General features: G+C 43.8%; 1 protein-coding gene across 3 annotated transcripts in view; it reads left to right on the top strand.

Moving 5' to 3' along the window:
• LOC122808685 (solute carrier family 2, facilitated glucose transporter member 1-like) overlaps nt 1-15663 on the top strand; it is a 621069-nt gene that overhangs the window by 306324 nt on the left and 299082 nt on the right. The gene's annotated exons all lie outside the window — the stretch shown is intronic.

The raw sequence follows: 15663 nt of genomic DNA, 5'->3' as shown, positions 1-15663 counted from the left end.
GGTGACATTATAGCAGTGTAGCAATATTAGCAAGTTGTCAACAGGAAAGTGTAATGATATCCTTGTAGGTATATCTGAGCAGGCATTATGCATCACAGCTCTGATTGTCAATGTAGCATTGTTTACACCAGTGTTAGGTCTGAGTATGTATTGTCCACCCATGTGCCACTTGGCTGAAGTGTACAGTGTTGCCAGCATGTGTTAGTGAGTGAACAGTATGTGTGTGGTGTGTGCATTACAGATTAGCAGGTGTACATCTGTGAACATGGTGGGTGCGAACTGTCTGCATGTACGCGCATAGTGGACACATGGGACATGTGACATACCCTGTTGTACACATTGTTAACATCTCATAGTATCTTTCGATGGCCAGTATGCATTCTACTACAGATATGTACTAACATGGGTACACGTGTGTATGACATGGGTTGACACTATGCTGTAGGTGATACTATTAATACCTGTCAGTGATTTGCAGTCTGGTAGTATACACAACCTCAACAGCATGACTATAACCAATCATTAGATGATGTCCTGACAAATGACACACAGTTGTAGGGAACTCAGTAACAGTTGGATCCTTCCGGTACTATACAATAACAGTAACCAGTGGTATTGACTGCCACCCGTTCCTGGGACCACACCTGTTTGGCATATAGCCCTCTTAGGTACACGCAAACACACTAGGGATATGTCCATCCACATCTGGAAATGCATGCATTGGCCTAAAATGCATTCCCTGGATGGGACACATATCCTACACAAGGGTATCATACAGACAGATACCTGTTGTCCAATACATGCTGTATAGCAGTAAGCCGACTATGGCATAGTCATCCACATTTACTATACATACTATCCCGACAGTACCACATAGGTGGTAGCCCTCAACATGTATGTTGTGTACCAATGTGTACATACAGCCACGTGTTATGTCATCTGTCCCTTGGTATCCACATATCCATAGGTATTGTGGAGTCCCTCGGTGTGTCACATAAGACATTAGGGGCCTGAATGCATATCCACAGGGCTGTTGTACACCTATAATGACTGTCCATTATTGCCAGTTGTTGTTGTGTATGAACATGTCTGACATATACCCCAGGCATGTACCCTCACTCACAGTACTCTATAGTAACTGTCATGGGTGTGTGTGGCACAGATGACCTTGGACACAGATCACTACAGTGGCCGGACTTGTCACATACATACATATGTGACCTATGATCTGAGAAGCAGCGGCACAATCTGTCAAAGGAAACAAATGTATTCATGTAGTATGCAGGCTTCACACCTATGTACTGATTGAGGTCACATGTACACATATTTATTTGCCACGCAGATACCTGATGTGTGCAATGCATATACTGTTTTAATCATGATATGTCATACCATAGTAAAAGCAAAACCCACACTGCATTGACCAACTGTGTCACACACACTCAGCAATTGCAGGATTCAAACCCCTACCTAACTATGTTATGATACTAGAGAGATATGCATTAACATGGTGTGCTATAGACTTTGCTGGGCGGTTTTTCTTCTCCTGCTATATTTGTAGGATGCTGACATCATCAGACATTCCAAAGAGTAATGTACCTCTTTTAATGTGTTTTCCCAGTCTCCAAAAAGGGCACTTCTTTCAAAGGAAACCACACACATACACCCCCACACACACTGTCAGCATTTGCAGGATTCAAACCCCTACCTAACTATGTTATGATACTAGAGAGATGCGCATTAACACTGCGCATTATATGCTTTGCTGGGTGTTTTTTCTTCTCCTGCTATATTTGTAGGATGCTGACATCATCAGACTTTCCAAAGAGAAATGTACCTCTTTTAATGTGTTTTGCCAGTCTCCAAAAAGGGCACTCATCTCACAAGAGATCACACACATACACACACTGTCAGCATTTGCAGGATTCAAACCCCTACCTTACTATGTTATGATACTAGAGAGACATGCATTAACACAGCGCGCTATATGCTTTACTGGGTGGTTTTTATTCTCCTGCTATATTTGTAGGATGCTGACATCATCAGACTGGACATGGTAATGTATGTACACTTTGTTTTATGCAATCCCAGGAATGAGCCATGTGGGTCGGCAGGTGTCAACAGCTTGAACAGGACCCCATCATTCTTACCTTGTGTGATCTATCTGTGGACACATTGACATTCCTTCATATGTCAACACATATTTATGCCCAGCTTGTTGGTTTTGTGGATACGACATGTGTCAGGGATGTTGATAAAGGGCTATTCAAAGTCTATGTGGGACATGTGTAGCTCTGTTCAGTGATGTATGTCCTGGGTGTCTACCTTGCAAACAGTCTAGCATGTTTGGGAACCATGATCTGCACATGAACATACCACAGTTGGTAGGGTTGTGTGTTTGTCAGCTTCCAATAGCTCTGTTTATGACTTCAACCATGATGGACTCCATGGCCTTGCAGATCAGACTTCATAGGCTTACTGGACTATACTTCCCATGGTGTGTTGTGCACCAACACTTGTGGGGAGTGCCATATGTTACTGTAACACATTCAATGATTCCAGATCCTGTGGAGAGGGTGAGGCTCAACAGACTGTTCAGGTGCAGAGTCTGTTTGTTCTGTAGTTCATGCATGACACATATTGGGAAACAATGTAATCCAATTGCTGCCATGCTTTTGGCTTTGGGGGGAGCTGTTCAGCCATTCTACATGTGATATATTCTGGTATGATGACTGGGACTATCGTCAGTGGGAGGTGGGTATGTCTATATGGGCCTGTCTGACAGGATGTCGGCATTGTCAGTCAGGTACAGTTGGCCCTGACTCAGGACATATATGAGTGTACATTGCTATTTATGACATAGCTGAAGGAAGTGTCATGATTCAGTCTGGAATCCTTTTCAGCTACTCTTTACAAAACACCAACAAAAATGAGCACTAATCCCTGTTATACTCTTTTACACACTTAACACCGTACTGATCCTTTGTGATCAGGCTACGGAGTATGTCATAATAATATCCTGGCATGTCCAGGGGTCGGTTTTGTGTGTACTCTCCAGTCCAGCTAGTGACTATTGTGGTTTTGACACAATGTCACATCTGCCTCATGTACACAGACAACCCTCTCCTCCTCCCAACAAACTCAGATATATGTGAGAGATGCAACAATATTGACATACAGGAGGCTGAGCTCTCTTGACCCATGACTGGCATAGTCTATCAGGTGGTGAAGGTAACCACACACACCACATATCAGTCTCACATAAACCTATAGCGACAGCAATCAAACCACATTATCACACATAAACATACTCAAAGGCTCTACATAAACTCTGCCTAAGCAGCAGAGACCTCCAAAGCAGACACACAAACAACTGCTACCCCACTACAATACCCACATATCACATAGTTCACAATGTCAGTGTGCCACACAGTCACTGCCCTTCGGGCTAAACAACACACCTAATACACTTGTAATAGGTGACACTTATTGTCAGACACACTGACATCCCACTCACCAGGCCAAACAAGGGAATAGTCACTTTGAGCTGTATCTCGGGTGTCAGGATCCACAACATAACACATGCACTCAGGTCACTCCAAAGCAAGTACAGGACTGGCTCCATCATTGTCCATGCTGGTGCGTACACCCTCAGATGTTCCTCCCTGGACCACATGACATGATACATAGAGGAACTCTCTAATTATGTAGCCAAGCCAGTATGACCCTGACCTTGTCTAGCATCTTACACTCACCAAGTATGATGTCACAGTATACCAACAAACTGATCATGTTTAACAGTTGGCTAACATATTGGTGTCACTCACAGGGGATACAGTGTCTGTCAGCCTGGGGTGACATGCTCGACATGCCACGTAGCTTCCCTATGGACAGCTTGCACCTGTCACCCTTGGACTTTCGAATACTGGCTAAGGCACTTGCTACTACCATACTGCCTTTTTTAAGCGGGGCTCAAAAGACAAACCCACCTCCATAGACATTACAGAGTACATGACACTGAGGGTAATGCTGCTCAACACCAGATGTGTTACCCTCAAATTGCGACAACTCAGGAATCTCCTCAGTATGGACAACGGCGATATCTGTGCACTAACAGACACCTGGGTCAGGATCCCAAATGCACACCAGCACTACTAGGTTATATTTCATACCATGCTTTCTGACCACAAAACTCGGAATGGCCAACACAAATAGGAGGAGTATCCATATACATCACAGATACACATACCTCCGAGTTGGTAGCACTGCACAATGCATCACACTCAGCTTTCCTGGGAACACTGGACAATATGAAGGTCTCCCCAAACACCATTATATTGGGTGACTTCAAATACCCACACATTGACTGGGGATAGTACTCAGGCCCCAACACCCTCGCCCAACAGTTGCTACTATTTGTAAACTCATATGCTATGGCACAACCGGTCACCACACCCACAAGAGGGGACAACATATTGGACATGATCATCACCAACATGGGGACTGTATGTTCCACACCTGAGATTACCCCTCATTGGTAAGATCAAAACATACATTTATCTCACTGGACATCCATATCCCATCTGCACACCCATCCTGGGTAATCTTGGTGAACTTCTCAAAAGCAAATGTCACACTTCTCCAAACCAAGGTGGTATCCTTCAGAGACCCTGGGACAGTGGTAAGTATGGCTCAGACTGCTGAATCCTTTACATACACATTCTATGGACACCTAGTGGACTGCATGGATTATGCTATCCCAAATAACAACTGGACTCACTCCTCCAATGGCAGGGGACCTGTCTGGTAGACCCCGGCCATTAATAAGCTATACAATGAAAGGGGGATGCTACTACATGATAGAGTACAATCCCAGACAGGGAAGGCATCTGTGATCTGTACTAGCAGACAGCTACAATCACTCATGTATTTATGTCAGGCCTGCTTCTAACGGACAATTGTACCAGACACGTAGGACACTCACAAGGCATTCTTCAGTTAATTCAGGTACCTGGGTGGACACTCACTGATATGCTCTGAGTTACTGCATACTGGCTAAACATACCCTTAACCCACAGACATTGCCAACATCCTGGCAAACAGGTTCAGTGCAGATGTCTCCCCCCCATCCCCCCTAAGGAGCTACTGTCCATCCCAACAGAGTGTAACCTCCCTGACATCACAAATAAACAGGTGAATGCTGCCCTCCCCACAGCGGACAACACAGCATCAATGGGACCAGACGATGTCCCGGCCTGCATCTTACACGGGCTTCATGACAGACGTAACCCTCACATTACGTCACTGTTCAATATCAGAGTTACTGCAGGATATGTACCCACGGAATGGCGTACAGCGATAGTGGTCCCGCTCCACAGAGTTGCTGCCACAACAGACCACAGACAATATCAGCCTATAAGGCTAACTAGCCTGTTCTGCAAAGCTATGGAGCATATTGTAATGGGACTCATGCACATAGACATTGGGAACCTACAGACACTGGGTCCTACACATTTCAGCGTTGTTGTGGGCAGATCTTGCCACTTGGACCTGTTCATATTCTTTAAACAGTTACCAGGTCCATCGGTGTAGGGACGGTTGTCCACACAGCCTGCCTGGACCTTGCACAACCCTTTGACACAATACCCCACTCGGCCATTATGCATAGGCTCACCGGTGTCGATATCGACACATATCTCACACGATGGATTGCTACCTGGATCAGGGATAGCACCCACATGCTCAGTATTGCAGGTGTCATGTCTGACTATACACCAGTTACACATGGCATCACACAAGGCTCAGTCCTGGGACCTCTCTTGTTCAGTATATATTTGTGTGATGTACAGGCTAACACAGGAGGAATATGGCTGACCATGTTCGCAGATGACTGCAAACTGGGTGCCATAATCAACTCTCCAGCTGGCACATGCATACTCAAATGGGGTCTCACAGAGATAGGATGACTGGTGCCTGAGCCATGGCCTACAGCTAAATGCCATTAGTTGCATAGTCATCCCCTTTGGGAATAACAACATGCCCACACATTACCACATAGGTAGTAATCCATTACATACGGTAGTAGTTGTTAGGGGTTTGGGGACACGACTTGTTTGTACTCTCGCCTTTGACAATCACGTTGCCAAAGTGGTTAGACAGAACTTCTGTATAGCCCACCTTATCCCATATGGTTTCACATGTTGATCAAGTGAGGTCATTGTGCCCCTATACTCATCACGACCATGCTTGGTTACAATGCCACATTTGGGATGTACCTTACCCGACACCTGCAGCAACTGTAATGGCCACAAATGTTCCTCAACAAGCAGATGTAGGGACTCACATGGATGCCCTGCACAGTTCAGATACAGTAACTCCAGCTCTTCAGTCGCTTACCACCTACTCGGATGTGTTGTGTGCCTGTAGTTTAAGGACATATCCGACCCAGATTTAATGGACATGCTCCACCTCAGGATATCTGACTCCCTTGGAGTTACAGACTCCAGGGACATATACCTCAGCACAGATGTTAATAGGACATGCTGGAAGGACAGATTCTTATCCCAGAGGCTCCACTCACTCCGGATTGTAATCCCAGTTTTGCATGGGCAGAGCCACCCACTGACCACCTACAGGAGACATCTTGACAAGTGGATGGGTGATTGTATGTTTACCCATGGGATATCTTCTGGGTCCCTGCTAGACAGCAGCACAATACACTAAATGTAAATGGGCTATCTTGTTTAACCTACTATTCACAGGCACAGTGTTCTACTTTGACAGGGTTGCGAAAGCCAAACACACTCTGGCTAGGCTTGTACATGCCCTAGGGCGGATAGGCTAGTATCAACCTCTGAACCTATGCTAATGTTCAGGATGCACAATGTTTATTGCTGATACTGTTTGCAGGTTTTATCGTCTTTGCTTTCCCACTTTCTATGAACAACTTAGGTATCTGCAGAACATATTTGATTATGACAGGGTTCCACTATATTATATATGTGTCTGTTGTCATATAACTGTGTGCACAGGGCAGATTGCTGGATAGTGAGAGGTTTCTGGGTTAACACATACAACTGCCTGATATGTGTGGCCCCTTGCTGTACTCCGACATGGCCTAAGTGTGTGAGCATGCCCAGTTCAGACTGTCAGTGTTCTGTTGCCTGACATTTGTCTCATTTATTCAAGTGTGTGAGCATGCCCAGTGTGACCTTTCAGTATGTTGCTGTCTGAGGTCCACTACATTTATTTATGTATGTGTACATGTCCAATATTAACATTTCTCATTTCTACTGTGTGTGTTGAAAGTCAGGTTCTATTCTTACTGCGGGACTCACCTTTGTGTCATAACTCGACAGGGATTATGCTGTGCCTGCAGGGTTTCCATGGAATACTTTGCATAGACTTATCAACATTTCTTCATACAGATTGGCCACTGCAATACTGTCATGGTTTAGTGGTTCAGTGCTATGACTATAGTGCACAGTATCCAGAGTTCGAGGCCCATCACTGCTTTATATTTTCATACTGAGCAGACCAGACTGCTTATGGGCCAGTAGAGCAAATATGAGCATGTTGGCTTTTGTTCAGCTATGCCCTACTTAGGTTCATAGGTTCATACTAGGCTATCTACCCTAAGGCATTTACAAGCCTAGCCAGAGTGTGTTTGACTTTCGTCACCCTCTGAACTGATTTTACTGTGCCCTTTTTAAGGTTAGTTTACTGTGCCTCTGTCTAGTAGTGACACCAAAGTAATCCCCGTGGTAAACCTATGATCTCCCATCCACTCGTCAAGATTCCTCTTGAAGAGAGTCAGTGAGGGGCTCTGCCTAACATGGACTGGGATTCTATTCCAGAGTGAAGGGAGCCTCTGTGTTATGAATCTGTCCCTCTAGCACGTCCAATTTATTTCTGTGCTCAGGTTCAAGTCCCTCGAGTGCATAGCTCTAAGGGATTTGGATTTTTTGAGGTGGAGCATGCTCATTAATTCTGGGTTGGACATGGCTTTATACGTCAGACATAGATCGCCTCTAAGTAGGCGGTATACAACTGAGTAGAGCTGGAGTTTCTTTAACCGAGCAGCATATGGCATCTGTTTGAGTCCCATGATCCTCTTTGTGAGGTACTTTTGGGGTCTTTCTAGTTGCTGCAGGTGTCGGGTAAGGTACATCCCAAATGGGGCATTGTATTCAATTATGGGCCTGATGAGGGATGAATAAAGGGGCACAATGACCTCCCTCAATGTAGATGTGAATCCTTTCATGATAAGGTGGGCTATACAGAAGGTCCTTCTAACCACTTTGGCAATGTGGTTGTCAAAGGGGAAATTACTGTCAACTTGGGTCCCCTGGTCCCTAATTACTTCTTCCATACTTAATGGATTCCCGCCTATGTGGTAATTTGTGGGCACTTTGTTTTTGCCAAAGGGTATGACTATACACTTTTTAGCGTTTAGCTTTAGGCCATGGCTCTGGCACCAGTTATCCGTCTCTATGAGACCCTTTTGGAGGATCCTTGTGTCATCTGGAGAGTTAATTATGGCACCCAGTTTGCAGTCATCTGCAAACCTGGTCAGCCACAGTCCTCCCGTGTTAGCCTGAACCTCCGAAAAATATATGCCGAACAAGAGAGGTCCTAGGACTGAGCCTTGTGGGATGCCACTTGTAACTGGTTTAGAGTCTGACATGGCTCCAGCAGTTCTGACTGTGGGTTCTGTCCTTGAGCCAGTTTGCAACCCATCTTAATATATAGGGGTTTATATTTAAGCTGGAGAGCTTATCTATGATGCCGGAGTGGGGTATTGTGTCAAAGGCTTTTGCGAGGTCCAGGTGGACTACCTTCCCTTCATCAATGGCCTTGGTGACTGTTTCAAAGAAATCGACCAGGTTTAAGAGGCAGGATCTGCCCTTAACAAAGCCAAATTGGGTAGGATCCAGTGTCTGTAGGTCACCAATGTCTTTGTTTATGAGTTCCATGATGATCCTCTCCATAGCTTTGCAGACCAGGCTAGTCAGGCTTATGGGGCGATAGTTTCTAGGGTCCGTAGAGGTACCACCTTTGTGGAGTGGGACCACTGTTGCTGTACGCCATTCTTTGGGTACATATCCTGTAGTAAGGCTGAGATTGAACAGCAGCTTTATGTGGGGGTTTAGCTCTTCTTGGAGTTCATGTAGGACGCAGCCTGGGACACCATCTGGTCTCATTGATGCTGTGTTTTTTGCTTTGGAGAGGGCGGCTCTCACCTGCGCATCTGAGATGTCAGGGAGGCAGTACTCTGCTGGGATAGATATTTGCTCGTTAGGGGGGAAGGGGGGAGAAGTTTGAACTGAACCTGTCTGCCAGGATGTTGGCAATGTCTGTGGGTTCAGTGTACTTTTTGTCATTTTGGACCAACTCTGAGCATATCTGGGAGTTGCCACCCAGGTTCCTAACATAACTAAAGAAAACCTTGTGATTATCTTTAGTGTCCTGTGCAATTTTTCTCTCGAAGCTGGACTTGGATGATTTTATGAGGGATCGTAGTTTTTTGATAGTACTGATCAGAGATGCGTTCCCTTTTAGGGATTTTGCTGCAGTAGCATCCTCCTTCTGTTGTACAGCTTATTTATGGCTGGGGTCCACCAGGCAGGACGCCTGCTATTTGGATGATTGGGTCTTGGTTTTGTTTGGCATAGCATGATCCATGCATTCCTGAAAGTGTCCATAGAATGCGTTTATAAAGGATTCTGCAGTTTGAGCCGTAGTTTCCACTGGCCTGGGGGCCTTGAAGGATTCCACCTCAGTTTTGAGAAGTGTGACATTAGCTTTTGAGAAGTTTTTCACTGTTGTTTTCTGGGCTGTGGGTGGGATCGGGATGTGGATATCCAGTGAGATTGATTTATGGTTCGATCTTACCAATGAGGGGAATACCTCTGGTATGGAGCATAGAGTCCCCATGTTGGTGATGACCAGGTCCAGTATGTTATCCCCTCTTGTGGGGGTGGTGACTAGTTTTTCCATAGCATTTGAGTTTATAAATTCGAGGAACCTTTGGGCTAGGGTGTTGGGGCTTGAGTAATGCTCCCAGTCAATGTTTGGGTAGTTGAAGTCACCCAATATAATGGTGTTTGGAGAGACCTTCATATACTTAGACCCAGCTTGTCCAACATTGCTCAATATTAACCAACATTGCTGGACTTTGGCCAATATTACTCAACATTGACCACAGTTGTGCTAGTTGGTGTGTGTGATTTTCTTTACATATACTACATAGTGGTAAATGCTGTTTAGCACTGCTTTATATTGCTTAACACATGGCAATCATGCCTCAGGTGGTGCTGCAGGGCTCACTATGTCGGATGTGCATACTACACTCCCTATACATGTTTGGAAGCAGGTAGTGTCAACTTAAGCATCCCTTTTACTATATGTGAGAGTCAGAGAGAGGCATCATTTCCAGAGTTCCTACTGAGCCAGTGTATGTGCTATGCGTTGCCTCTTTGCCAAGGCCAAAGCATACTGGGCATGCCTCCTTCTGCCTACTGGGGCAGGCTCAGGTTATTCCTCCTCCGAGTCACGCTCTGCCTGTGATGGCCTTGGCAATGGTGGGGTCTGTTTGGTCCAGGCCTATGCTGGTCCTGCTGCAACTGTTTTGCAGGATGATATTATGTAGCATAGCACATACCATGACAATTTGGGTACATGTAGTTGGTGAGTACTGCAAGGCTCCACCAGATGTGTCCAGGCACCGGAACCGTGACTTGAGCAGCCCAAACACATGCTCGATTACATTTCATGTTTGTGCGTGTGCCTCATTATGGCGTTCCTGTTCAGGTGTGTGTGCGTTTCTTATGGGTGTCATCAGCCATGGCTCCAGTGCACAGCCAGCATCCCCCACTAGGTGACCATGTGGGATGTCCCCATTGGCAAATGTCTGGTACAGCTGCATCAGATGCCAATATGGGAATCATGGTAGCTTCCAGGGCAGTCAGCACACACATTCAGTATTATGCCCTGGGCATCACACATGACCTGGCAGTTGATGGAGGGGAAGCCCTTGCGGTTGAAGTAGATTGTACCACGCTCACCGGCTGGTGCTTTGATGCATATGTGCATGCAGTCTATTGCACCCACTACCTCAGGGTATTCCGCTATTTGCTGGAAGAGACATATATTGCTGGCCAATTCCTCATGGGAATTGGGGAAATATACATGATCACCGACATGTGCTGACATGGCATCCAGGAACTGGTGCAGTACCCTGGATGCTGATGCCTGTGATATCTCCATCATATCACCAGTTGGTCTCTGGAAGGTACCTGTTGCTAATATTCTTAGGCCAGCACATACCTTGGTTTCCACTGGGATGGGTTCCCCGTTGTTGGTTCTGTGTGTGAGGCATGGCCTGCACAGCTCAACAATTTGCTGCAAGAGGTCTCTGTCCACTCTATAGCACTCCACTAACTCCAGCTCATGTAGCCCATGGTAGGTTACCCTGGGCCTGTACACTCTTCTCAGTCTCCTCACTGTGGGTTGTCCAGCAGCATTTGCATTATCACCACCCTCAGCATGTTGCATATGTTGCCTTATAACAGCAATGGCAGCCCCTAACATTTTTTTGTCTCAGTAAAGCTTTTTCAGTTTTCACTTCTATTAGCTTACTGCAGTGTTGCAATGTCTCTTGAGAGAAACATAATGGACTGTTGTTTGCAGAGTTTTAAGTGCTGGGCTAGTGTACTCCCTGTGTAATTGCCTGATTCTGATTGTTTTCACCTGCTAGCTCTGCTAGTACTCCCTGGTAACTTCCTACTATTTGGTGCGCTTCCTTTTTCCTTTCTATTTCCTCATAGGGGAGCACCGCGCACACAAGCGCAAACATGCACACAGCAGCTATCACGCACGCACACATGCTTACATGGACTAAAACTTGCTTATTCTTGTTAAAATGTGAGCACACCGGTGCAAACGCGCTTACAACTATTTACGCAGCCTTACATATGCTTACTCCGGCTTACACGTGCACACACACGCTAACACACGCGCACACTGTCTTACTCAAGTTTACTGGCACGCACGCACATGCATGCATGCTCAACAAGAAACTTTGGTGTTATCCACGGCATACACCTTCAATTTCTTTACTTTACCTAGCCTACCTGTTGACACACCTCTTTCAATGATATGTAAATGTCAGCTGACACATGACACTCTGCTCCAATGAACTTCACTTCTTTCATACATACCCCCCTCATGATGTCACCTATCTTCTACTCTGTTACTCCCCTTATCCTACTCCTACACTCCACTGACTGTGCTCATTTGCTATGTAAACTTGCAATTCACTATCCTAACCCTCATTTCCATAGGATTGCCTACTAATGCTTGGTTACATCTCTTAGACTGAGCTTCCCCCCCTTAGCAACCTCTACTCAGTGGCCATGTTGTCTTCAGCCTGCCATTTCCTTGCATTGTAAATTCATATCAGCAATAAAATCCACATTTGTGGATCTTAATTATTGCTTTTCTGGTTTTTAGGGCACAGCGCGTTTGCGCGGCGCTGTGCTATGCTTAAACCCCAGAGATCGGGATGAAAAAAAAAAGATATTTTATTTTTATTTTGCATCACTTCACATTGCCAATGGCCATATTTTTGGCCATTGGCATGCTTCCTCCTGTAAATGCATCCTTTTTTTGGAGCTGTCATGTCTCCGTTTTGCTATTTGCAGAACCGTACTCAGTTGTCAACTGAGTACATTTCTGCAAATAACACTACTCCTACTCGGACAGGTTCGGGTTTCCTGGATCGCAAATTTACCTCATTTGCATAGCTTTCGCCTGCAATTGAGGTAATTTGTATATCCAAGCCCTGTCCATGTAGGACTAGTTTTGAGAGCTCTGTTGCATGCCCCTACCGGCTGTTCCTGGATCGCTCGGCGGACATGTTGGCTGCATGGAGTCTAACTCTACTCTTAGACTCCGTGCAAGCCTTCGTGAATCCAGCTCATTATGTGTTTTTACTTGTCTACATTTTAGTTCATTGTTTTTGTTTGGAAAGTATGTAGCTATACAGATAGCCACATTTTCATTCTTTTCACTATAATGACATTCTATGCATTTACATTTCAGAAAAATTCACTTTTGATTTAAAATTTCAGTTTAATAAAATGTACATTCAATGAATGATTTGAAACCCATATACATATTATCTATCCATATTTATCTATAAGTATATAATAGTCATAATGGGTCTATATTAGAACAACGAAAGCGCATGTGTGCGACTACATAAAAGTTGACACATAATATGCGAAACCTGTAAAGAGCAAATGGCCACATGATTGAATTTTTTCCTAGTGAAAAAATTCACGTGGCCATTCGGAAAAAATAAAAATTAAAACTCATTATCAGGTGGGGGGCTTCTTCCCCCACACCCCCCCCAACATGGGGGCTGTGCCCCCACATCCCCCTAACTAAATATACCAACTCTGAGATTGCACTATAGTGAAGAAAAGGGCAACTCCGTGTAGTTGGCCAACTACCTCCTTGCCCTGTGACATATTTATTGAATCGGTAAAATGCGGTTCGATGAATATGTGTTGCTCTTTATGTGTTTGCTGAAAAGCAGTTTTGTGCATCTAATATAGACCCAGTCATGAACTCTTATATGTATCTATCTATCTAGACAGATAGATATCTGGGAGTACTCCATTTAATTGAATGGAGTACAATGGTGACAGCAGGTAGGTTGACACCATTTGGTCAACAGGAGGAGATGGCCAATGTGTGCAGCAGACTGACATTTCCTGGGTAGGGGAATATTCACTTTCCATGGGCACTGTGCAGTCTTGGAGTGAATATATATAATTAGCATGGGGTAAGGAGGTGCACTTTTTTTTAATTATTCTGCTCCATGGTAATCCTTGAAGTATATGCAGTATGTATCAAAATTCTGCTCTTTAACGTTTTGACGTCAATTATATATATATATATATACACAGACACACATGAGTTTATGACTATAATCAAGATTATTAAGTTTAATTCTCTTATCTCCCAAAAAGCAATACAAAATGGAAATCAAAATCTATATCAACTGCATTTGAAGTATTATATATTTTAAAACAGATAAAAGAACTGGAAGTGGGATCTTTAAAAAAGGAAGGAGCAAATTGCAAAAAAATAAATGCAATTTTTTTTGGAAGAATATGTTTGCAGAATAATGTTCAGCAGGAGGAGAGGGACTGAGATTTAAGGGAAGTCAGGAACTGGGCAATTTATGTAATGCTGAACTGAATAACAGATGTTATAAAGAAATAAAACATATGCAATATATATAATGTAGTAAATGAAAAAGATGTTAAAATTTGCAAAAACATCAAGTCATAGCTGAATAATTCTTGCATTTTTAATAAAAAGTAACTTAAAAAACAAACAGAAGATTTCAAAAAGAAACAGTTTCCCTTTGCGGTCTGAGAGCTCAAACCCTTTCAGATTGAGTTTGTCTGAATGGTGGTAGTGTTGCAGGAGAATTTTTTGCAAGGTAAGGTATATTGATAGGGTTAGGAGCAGGGGCAGGGTTGTAATTTGGGGTAACACACATTACTTCACTTAGATTTGTGTTAAATGCTTAGGTAATAAACACCATAATAAATCTGAAGCTGAATTTGAAGTAGAGCATCTTATGGGGATTATGGGTGATGCATCAGACATGGCCCTCTGAGCGGTGGACCCGAAATAGATTCACAACACAGTGGTAATATTATGTCCCTTAGCTTTCCTGTAAACATCTACACATTCCACAAGATGAGCTGGCGATTATCACTGGGTACAGAAAAATCTGTTATACCCTGCTTAGATTGCTACTACAGCGTCCCTCACCAGCAAATGTGGTGTCTATGTGCATACTTGTATATTTGATATATGTGGCTGCCCATTACATTTAAGTTGCATTAACCATAATGTCAACCATAGATCTAGAAGACTGCAGCCAGGAGGGAACATAATAGTAACTTACACTCAGCTAACACAACTAACACATGCAAGCAGTTCATATCTTAAGTTTGTGTAAATAAGAATTCAAGGGTGTGAGTATAGTCCTGACTTCTGCCCACTCTGTGTGGAGTATATGTATTTTTTGTTTTTATGTGTGCTTGAGATTTTCTAAGGTACTGTCATTTCCTGATGACATACAGTTGCTTTTACAATTGACATAATAGTTGTCCCACTTGTGATTGTAAAGGAACTAATAAGGATTAGTTCAAGTACTCCGTTAAAAAACAAAATAAAAAAATAAACAGCTAAACTTGACACTGACATGGTTTGTAAGTCTTATGCATGATATGCAACTTAAAAAAAGATGTGTGTTGGAGGGGATTGTAATCTCATTCAGTGGAAAATATAATAAAAAAAGATGACTCAATCTGGGAACATATTAAAATTCTTTTCTTATATTATTTATTAGCTGGTCATGTTGTCATCATTTTTGAGGCCATGACTGACCACAACTATGATTGACCCTAACTATTTACTCTTGATTTTTACTCTTTTGAGTAACAATTGTGTCTCTAGTTCCTGAGTGTGATTCTCTTTCATTGGTCTTCTGTCTGTAGTTGTATAATTCCTTTCTTGTGTGCAGTCCTTGAAAATGAGAATGTGTCTCTCAATAGATGATGTCTCAGATAAAAA

The sequence above is a fragment of the Protopterus annectens genome, chromosome 8.part0 (assembly GCF_019279795.1).
Source record: "Protopterus annectens isolate FY-2018-M chromosome 8.part0, PAN1.0, whole genome shotgun sequence".
NCBI classification, from domain to species: Eukaryota; Metazoa; Chordata; order Ceratodontiformes; family Protopteridae; genus Protopterus; species Protopterus annectens.
The sequence above is the reverse complement of the archived record's forward strand: the minus strand, read 5'-3'. Positions and strand labels throughout refer to the sequence as shown.